The sequence below is a fragment of the Olea europaea genome, unplaced genomic scaffold, assembly GCF_002742605.1.
Source record: "Olea europaea var. sylvestris unplaced genomic scaffold, O_europaea_v1 scaffold119, whole genome shotgun sequence".
NCBI classification, from domain to species: domain Eukaryota; kingdom Viridiplantae; phylum Streptophyta; class Magnoliopsida; order Lamiales; family Oleaceae; genus Olea; species Olea europaea.
In genome coordinates, this window is record NW_019229312.1 from 360002 (window position 1) to 371058 (window position 11057).

Genomic DNA, 11057 nt, shown 5'->3' on the forward strand with positions numbered 1-11057 from the left:
TTTGTTTAAATTTAATTTTTTTTTTATTAATTTATTTTTTTTTTTAAATTATTAAACCTTTTATATATATATATATATATATATATTTTTTTTTTACAATTTTGGTTGACAATCATATTTGACAACATTACATTCGTCCATTTCAAAAACTGTTTAAAATTAATGGTCCAAATTTTTACAACATCAATGTTGTTAGGGATGGCAATGCAGCGGGTTGGGTTGAGATCGGGACAACCTCCCCATCCCGCCGGGTAATTTCCTGCTCCATACCGGCCCCGTTATTCGTTTAAGGCATGGAGATGAAGAGTTGTGCCTTGATCATTCCTCCCTATGACTGCTGCCATCGAGAAACCGATCCTCACCACAACAACGGAGTGAAGTCTTAGTTTTGAATGAAAATAAGATGTTGGATAGGAAAGGCTCAATCTAATCCGGGTAGCTAAAGGGCAGCAGTTCCTCATTAATCTACCTTCGCTTCGATATAAGAAACAACAAACTACCTGTCTATGCCCAAGTTATTGGATACAAGACAGCTCGTTCCACTTGGGTCTGACCTGCTAACAAGGAACCGAAAAAGTTCGCTACTTAAGGCATAGCCGGGAGTTTCCCCTATATATATATATTTAGGGGACAGCCTAACATGGCTCACAACATGCAATGTTTCATAAATTACATATTATTATGTTACTCGTGTCTACGCTTATAAAACATAGTTTTTCACAATCAAATTGCAATTGCAAAATCTCACATGTAATACACTCCATTGGACATGCCATAAATGATAGAGTGCGTCATAGCAGAGGAAAATAGCACTATATTGCACGACAACATTGGACATTTAACAATCATAATACAACAACCCAAAATCTTAAAATGCATTGCATTACTTTCCATCACTAAAGCTAACACATGACTGAAATTTCATTTTCTAGAATCCTCTGATGCATGTTTTATGTGCTGGAATGTAGTCTACCTAATCCAATTGGCGGAATGAATCTGTCAAGCCATTTCAATTTATTATTCTATCAATCACGTTTTCTTTCAAAATTTCACGTAGAAAAGTATTAGAAATTACAAATTTCCATCTGAATTCACAATCAATACGCCCAATATCAGTTTACATTATTTAGTAACATGAAGTGGACAAAAATAGAGATTGCAATGTAATCGAATACCTAAATGTAGCAAAGAAAGCAAAGAAAAAAAATTCGAATAATACATCCAAATACATATAGATGAGATATTTTGACGAAAATCGTGCTTGATGCTATAGGAAAAAAATTGTAAATATTCCTACTATTGGCGTCGATGTCCTAAAATTTTGTTCCAATTCTCGCCAATTCAATTGTTTCTTCAATGAATCCCCACATTTTAGGAGATGTTTGATGTGATTAGAGCTATATTTGTATTTTGATTGCAGTCAATTATCTTAATTTTCATTAATACATTGGAAGTTTATGTTACATAATGACGTATTGTAGGAATAGAAATATAGTAAAATCTCGATAAATAAACAACTTTGGTTAATAATATTTTTGACTAGTCTTGACTTGAGGATAACTTGCTAAATTAATTCATCAAATTTACAAAATAATACATTATATAAAAAAAAAAAAAAATACACAAATCCTATCTAATATATCAATTAATAACTTCCTATAGTGCTATGATTCAATTATGAGATATTTCTAAAATATGATCCAATTATTGTTTGTTTTTGTTTTGATTGATGTCACCTCGATTGTACTTGCACAATGCTTTGTGTTTTTCATCAACCATAGTTGATTTCTTTCCACATTCGAGATGCGAAGCCAACATCTTATATATGCCATGTTTATTTAAAGAATAGAATTTTTGCTTGGTTAAATGTTTATAAAATGGAATAATGCAGTATATTAAATAATGTACAATCTATTTTTGTGGAAAATAAATAGATTCATGGATTTCACTTGTTTGAGCAAATACAAAGAATTATTAGTTCGTAAAATGAGAAACTAATATAATGTACAGTTTTTAAGAAAATATTTGATAAATTAATAAGTTACTAATTAATCAATAATATTAATAAATATTAGTTTATCGTTTATTTAATATTAGCTAAGTTAACAGAATTCCGTTGGTCACAATCACAAAGCTATTAATTTATTGAGGTTTAACCGTAAATGTTTAGGGGTGCGTTTGATTTGCGTTTCTCTTTTCTCTTTTCAGTTTTGAATTCATTTTTTGTTTTCTATCTTGAGGGATTATTTTAAGATTCCAAAAAATGCTGTTGATTTGTTATTCTGAAATATTGTTTCTCAAAATAAAAAAACTAAAAAATGCATTTGGTTTAAAAATTTTAGAAATAGTTTTATGACTTCTTTTTTTATTAATTTGATTATTTAGTAAATTATATCAATTTTATGCTAAATATTTGATAAAAAAAATATAAATATTAAACTTGTATTTGGGTAGGTTTTGTGTGATTTTATTAATTATTTTAATTGGAGAAAATTTTAAGTTCATTTTTCTTGTTTTGAGTTTTTTAAAAACACACAAAACGTCAAAAATTCATTTTGAGTTTTATGTTGTAAAATTTTCATTGTTTTCGAAAACGTAGTTTTAAAAATAACATACTAAACACATTTTGAGTGTTTTAGAAAACTAAAAACTGAAAATAACCTTAAAACGGCAAACCAAACACATTTTAATATTTTTGGAATGTGATAACTTCACAAATATACACTACTTTTATTTTACAACTTAAAAATACCTCTTTTATAATTTTATTTGAGTACATTTTTTAATTAAAAATAAATATTTTACATTACCTCATTATATAACTTTTTTTAAATATACCTCATTTTCGTTTAAAATTAATATTTCAACTTTTCATTAAAATCAACATCTTTAAGAGTTACATGTTTGGGTCACGGGTGTATGTTAATGTGTTACTTAGAGAATAACATTAAAATGTTTCAGTTTTTTCTAAACCCCCGTTTCGCCCCCATTATTTGTCATTTTAAATTTTGAAATAGTATTTTTTTTGAAGAATGTGTGGTTGAAAAAGAAGAAAAATTTTTAATTTGTGCGTAATATTATTTTATTGGATAAAGTGTGATTGATAAGAAGAGAAAAATTAATTATAATTTCAATGGAGCCAAATAAGGGCTAATAAAAACTGACATTCTATGGTAACATATATATTACTGAAAAATTACTTTTTATTGACAAATTAATGTTCTAAATGAGTAACACAATATATTACATTATGTTACTTTGAGATAAAATTTCATTTTTTACATGGATTATTTATTATGTTACTCTATGTTACTTTTACTTTTTAGTTAACCAAAAACATTCCAATAAACGACCACAATTTCGAAAATCATGCACAACCTACCCAGTTTCATTTTCAAAGTACCACCGTCACTCCTTGGATTTTTTAAATAACCTCATTTTCATTTAAAACCAGTTTCGAATTTGCATCAGAAAATAACATATTAACAGGTTACATGTTCGAGTTATATAACGTTGCTGTATTACTTGTAGAGTAACATTAAAATATTTTAATAAGAAAAGCATCATTTTAAAGTAACATGTTACTTGTACAAGAATATGTGTTACTGTGTTATTTTTTTTTCATTTGTAGAGTAATATATACTTAAAGTAACATAGTGTGTTACCTTATTCTATTTAAGCTTACACAATTAACCTCCAAACATATTGGAAACAACCATCGCATCCAACCATTTGGGATGAAAATTCTCCATGACTATCATCAACACTTTCGCCCCGATAAACATCACCCAATTCGAATAAGAAAATGGGAAAATCAATCTCGATACAGAAAAATGGCGAAATTACCTGCAGTTCATTTATGAAACTTCGAATTTTTTTGGGGTTTAATTTCATGTCTAAATGGAAAAGTGTATTCACTACCATCAGCCTCTTGTTCGGAACCATAGATATTGAAAGTTTGACGAATAGAAGTTGCCTTCATCGAAGAAGATAAGAGTCTAAAGGAAAAATCTTAGTAATATTTAACTTCGAGGATTTCATTCCAAATCTGGTGGTCGATGGAGAGGGTGGTAGTGAAGGTGTGTATTGCTGGTCAGGGATGGAGCCAAGGAGGGATAACAATATTTTTTTTTATACTAGGCTGATACATGGAAAAAAAAAAAAAAAATCCCATTAGAAAATTTTAATTTTCCGTTAATTGTTTTACCTTAAGAAATCAATAAAGCCCAGGCCTGTCCCCCTCCTTCCGTCCCCGTTGATGGTTTTGAAAGTCATCAAAGATGGTGGAAGTGGGCAAGTGTCTGGAGGATTAGGGTTAGGGTTAGAGAGTATTTGAATTAAGATTAAGGTCCCGTTTGGTAGTCATTTTTTTCAAAATGCATTTTTTTCTCTTTTCTTTTCAACCACATATTCTTTATTAAAATAATATTACACGTAAATCAAAAAAATTTCCTTATTTTTCAACCGTATATTTCATATCAATTTACTATTTTAAAATATATTTTTACATAAAAATGACTATCAAACACCCTCTAAACTTTGTCAATTATTCGACAATAGAAAGAGGGTGTTTTTCATTAACTAATTTTTGAAGTAGGGGGTACAGATTAATTAGATTAAAAAGAAGGTACATTTTGATTTTTGATGTTTTGAGTAAAGGAGGAATGTTGGCTAATTTACCTTTTGAGGGGGGGGGGGGGGGGGGTTAAATTAGGGATGGCAATTTGAACCGTCAAAATCGCTGTTAACCGAACCGAATTGGGCAAAAAAATCGAACCGATGGTGCAATGGGGCGGATATGGTTTTGATTTTAATGAACCGGTTCGTAATGGTGCGGGTATGGTATTTATGTCGTCGAACCGAAATTGAACCAATTACCCGCTAAAAAAAAAATATATTGAATTGATAATGGGCTTTACACTACTTTTCTATCCAAATCAAAACAAAATCCCTCCCCTCCTCATTACATGTACCTGACTCATTCGGCCAGTCTACTTATCATTAGCCCATAATAGTATTAGTATGACAGTATATAAATGCAAACCCTACTCTTCACAACCACAAACTCATGCACAGCTCCATTGCCTCTACGGTCCAAATCGTCGTCACCTCCGAAAATTTGTTACATTTGTTAGTCATTCTATTACTGCTGATCATGTAAAAACAGAGTTCGATGTTTTTCTAGACGTGCCAATATTGCCAAGGATGAATTGGAATCAACTTGAATGTTGATCTATGCTAGTAAGACTTGTTGGGAAGAATGCATCAAGTAATTTCGATGCACAACAATTAAGAATGAAGGAAAATTTTAGTATTATTATATTTATAATATTGTTTGTTAAATTTGTATTTTACAATTGAAAATTAGGATAATGTTTGCATTTACGTTTGGAATATTGTTTGATAATGTTTGCATTTTCGTTTGGAATATTGTGTTTCTGTTTTCATTGACTTTTTTCATAAATTGTTTTATATCAATTTGACGGATGAACCTATAAAAAATAATTTATTTTCGTGGTTATTAACCGAATCGAACCGTGCCGAACCGAGATAAAAATCGAACCGAACCGAACCGATTTACGTGGTTATGGTGCGGTTATGGTATGGTCAAAAATTTGATGGTGCGGTTATGGTTTTGGCCGAACCGACCCATAACCGAACCGTTGCCAACCCTATCCACCATACCTACCCCAATCCAACGGATCTTTGATTGTACAACTTCTCCCCAATTATCCATACTTGCCCCAATCTCTCTTTATTAGTAGATCCTTCAAATTTTTTCTTTGACATTGAGAAGTTCCACTGAATATGAGTTCTAAATTTATCTTAATTTTATTTTAATCAATACACTCGTATACAAAATTTTATATGCGCAATTTAACTAATTTAAACCGAAATTAAAATAAATTTAGAACACATATATAGTGGATGAACGCAGACCTGAAAGTGATTAGCTTTGACAATATAATCGATGAATTTTGTGCTAGGTTGTTGGGGGTGGGGAAGAGGGCCATAATCACAAGGAAAGTGCGACTTTATCGTCACAGTGTTACATGTGAAGATATCAATCTCATAGCACGGAGTACGAGTTTTCACCGAAACACAGCACAATTGAGAGAATAAAAGGATTATTAAAGTGGAGAATTGTTGGGTTGAAAACTAAAAAAGATTACACCATTTCGCTGATGAACAAAACTGGTTAGTCCTTATTCTCCCATGTTGTTACGGATTTTAGTTTAAGAGTGGGCTAATGTGTATTATTGATTATTTGGAGAATGGGAAGAAAATCAGAGAAGGTGGTGCAGGTGTTTCATTTAGAGTGAGAAATTGATTAGGGAAAAATTTATAGTTTGTTAATGAGGTAATGTAGTCGGCTGAACGAAGTATTGCCAACTTATGCACATTGATTGTGACCTATTTGAAAGTTCTTATTCAGCCGATTTAGTTTGATCTTACGTGCGAAATTAATACAATTAAAAACAACAAGTCACTTTTTAATTGTTTCTAGATAATTAATCACACAAGTTCGATTTGTCCTATGTTTGAATGCCAAGGTCACTAATCAAAGTAATAAATAACATCAGATATGTTGATGGAGAAACCTAACATGGAAAAAAACTCATGGACTAAGTCGACTACTTCCACTATAGACAATATGAATTTACAATCAGATGTTGCCTAACCAACTTCACTAGACTTCCCGATCTACTTCCTGTACTTTCCAAGATTTGCTGACTCCACCAACTTCCCGATCTTCTATAATTGTCTCTTCCAAGTGGAATTTCAAGAATCTCCAAATTTTGTAATCTTCCCACTCTTGTAGTCCAACCTCTCTCAACCTTCGACAGCCTCTGAAGTTCAATTAAGAAAATACCTTTCTAAGGGTGTTTAGAAAGTAGATGTTTTGGATTCAATGGATTTGATATTGTTTCATAATGTGGTTGTGTGAATTCAAGAATGAATTGAATGATCTTACCAATGGATTGTATTCTTGAATCTTCAAGGAATAATATGGAGAGACAACACAATGAACCACCACACCAATTTTCGCGTTGGGCTTGGGTATTTATAGTTAAGGTGTTTAGGTAGTTTGGATCGGATAAAACATTTCAAAAACTCAAACTGAGAATTTTCGTGTAGCACTATTTCTAGAGCGAGAAGCTAGTGACAAAGGAGTGAGGGGTCTGTTCGCACGAGCAAGAGACGTGCAACAGGCGAGTGACGATGTTTCTGTTTTTATTCTTGAGCAATGTTCAGGCGATAGGCTAGCAAAATAACGACATCTTTTCTTTCCTTTATTCTGAACTCAAATCCTGATTTACCTAACTCAATTATATAATATTGCAACTAACTCCTTGACTTTTTACAATATTTATTTAGGTCCTTTTGTTCATAGAATTGCCAATTATATAAAATCTAACAAACTCCCATTTAACATTCTGTGACAAAATTATACAATAAAAGTTAAGGTAGTAAAAAAAAAAAAATTACCCATTTTCAGTTTCTTGCATTCCTTGTTAAACATGTTTCTTGAAATCAACAACTCAAATATCGAGTGTAAAAATACGTTGTTCATAGAATTGTCAATTACATAAAATCTAACACTATTTACCATGTGTTATGTCTTATACGTGATCAGATTGTGTTTAATAGTGACTATTTGTGATCATATTTATGTAAGTTGTTATTAATTTTTACCGGGCATGTGTTATTTGTGATCAACTATGACCAAGTATGTCTTTATCATAATTGTCTATGACCATGTCAATTTTAAATTGTATGTGACCAAGTTATTGTTAATTTGGTAACCAATTACAGTGACAATTGGTCAAATTTAACACAAACTTTGTCACAACCTATCACAATTAATAGAAAATTTGTCATAGAGAATCACCAAAAATAAATCTACACATACATCATACCAACACCACATTCTACCACCAATCATCACCTTCAATGCACTACCCCTACCACTACCACTACCACATTCAACTCAAATTCATGACTATAAATACTACATTTACCTCAAATTCACAGCAATAATCACCACCACCACCACTTCCACCTCGACCTCGACCTCTACGTTAAATCCAGCATACCCTCCACCTTCAATTCAAATCTAAGTGAAATAGTCGATAACTGTAGGCCCGACCAACTCCATCGATTTAGATCTATACAAATGAAGAGGTCAAATCACAACTCAACAGCCCAAAAATGCATTCTGTTTGGGCTAAGAATTGGAAACAAATAGACCCTAAACCTCGTTATTGTTGATTAGTATATTTTATAGGGAAAAATTCACATTTCAGTCATCTTTATCCCAATTCAAAAATCAGGTAAATAGTTTGAAATTTCAAAAATCAGATATATATATTAAATAAAGATAATGAAGTCACAGTTACACGATTAATTGTTACATATTAATAATTATAAATCATAGATTTATTTATTGGTCACGTATCGTCAAATTAATTGGTCAGAGATTATTTCGTGTGGTCACAAATCAAACATTTTGTTCGAGGTTACGGATCATTCAAATTACAAGTCACATATGTTACATTTTATCTGTGAGTCATATAAGTCCATGACTACAAATTATTTTTTAGTTACAGACACTTAATTTTTGTCACAAATCAGCCAAATAGTTGGTCACAGACACCCCCACCCGTCACCGCCACCATAACAACCACCACCAACATCATCAACAACAACACAACAATAGTTGGGCACCACTGTTTCCTGCTACCACCATCATGAGTACCACCGTACCTATAACACCACCACGCCCACAATACACTACCACCACACCACACCACACCACATCTCCTCTATCTCCATTTACACCACACCCGACCACCACTCCCACTAAAGAATCACAAACCCGCCACCACCACTACATCACACTATCACAGCCTCAAAATTGCAACAAAACATGCCGCAAAAATCACAAGAAAACCACTGCACAACGCTTAGAAAACCTCCAAAAGAAGCACTGTAATTCAACTGTGAGCTCAGCCACGACGACACCGGGTGATGCTGGCGCTCAGATCAACAACTTCGAATTCACGACACTGTAGGAGAAGGTGCGGTTGCCGTTGGATACGGCGGTGATTCGTGAAAAAGAGGAGAGAAAACTCACAACTTCGTGCCGGTTGCAGTGAGACTCCGATCGCGACTTCTCTTCTTTCGGCGTATCTCCGCACAGTAGCAGTAGAGGTCGTTGTCACGCCTCTTGCAGCGGTGTCGGTCTCACATTGGAACCGGCACCAGTCTTCAAACGTAGAGGCGACGTCTCTATCGACGTGAGAAGAGAGAGAGAGACAGGATTGAAAATTGAAAATGGGGGAAATAATTTAGGGTTTTAAATTGAATTGGGTTAATTATATATAATACTTGACTTTTGCACAAGTAAATTTTATCCCTGAAGTTTGAATTCAAAAGTCTAAATACCTAGATTTGTGTAATTTCCTCTATTTTATATGTTGGGTCATTTTCCCCATTAACTATTTTTAATGGGAAAATTTCATTAGTAAGAGATTAATTATGGCACATTTCAAAAACAAGAAAACAAGTTTCAAATTTCAAAAATCAAATTTTTATTGAAATTTTTTATTAATTAATTAATTAATTAATTTTAGTAATTAAATAAATTTAAATCACAGATTTATATAGTTTGGTCACAAATTAACGATTTAATTCGTCACTTATTATTTTTTGTCACAAATCAGAAATTTTATGTCACAAATTATTTTACGATCACAATTCAAAAATTTTATAGATCACAATTTGTTCATCGGTCACAAATCAAAAAGTTTATAAGTCACGATTTATTTATTAGTTACAAATTACATATATTACAAGTCACAACTTATTAAACAATCACAAATAATTAAATTATTGGTCACAAATTAACAATTTTTTAGGTCATACATTATTTTTCAATCACAATTTATTTTTTCATTAGTCACAGATTAACCAATTTAATGGTCACAGTCAACCAAATAATTTGTGACCACCACCAATACTTACTATTTACAGTCACAATTTTTAGGTCACGTATCTAATTGTGAGTCACGGTCACAGTAACAATTTTCATCACCTCCACATACCAACAGCACAATTGGGAGTTAGGGTCACGGTTCACAACGACCCCAAATCATCGCCACCACCGTTGCCGCCAGACACCAACACCACACTCTTCCATTTCCATCACTCTTCAGCATATGGCAAACGGATCCACAACACCACACACCTCCACAGATCGCCACCGTCGCAGCCACACAAACACCTCCACCAGATCGTCGCCACACAAGCACCAAATCGCCACCACACACCGTCACTATCACCATTACCGCTACCACCACTACCATTTGCACCACCATGAGCATCACCACCACCACCACCACCATCACACTACCATTTGTAAAACCATATCCACACCCAACCAATCAGGAACTCGCCATTGGTAACCCCATTCCACCGCCAATCTTCTTCACCCCGCCGACAGCCGCTTCTACACAAATATGTCATCCTCAATAACAATCCAATAGCCCCAACCAGACCAACTCACAGATCTGTGATCTGTCCACCTTCATTTAGGACCACGACAGTTGTGCGCCGCATCTATTTCACCTGGCAACATTCATCGCAGCTCTTCACGCTATCTGCAACGGTGCTACTCGCCCAACCAACCACCACACAACGTTGCCACTAGATCCACCACAGCCTGCACTGACCAACTGTAGAGCAATCATCATCACAGAATTATCGAAGTCTCTCTCGACGTTCCCATCTCCGAGCTACGACGGCACGACACAGCATTGACAATCTGAGAGTAGAATGGGTGGTGGAGAGAATGATGGGAGGTTGGATAATTTTGTATTATAATATTTAATTTAATATTAATTTTTAAATATATTAATTAATTAAAAATCTAATTTATAAAATACTAAACATGACATCTTAATTATGAAATGGAAATTTTTAATTTATTAGAATATTTAATTTCCACTATGTAAATCTCCCGTAACAAGAAGGTCAGCAACAAGTGGAGTAGA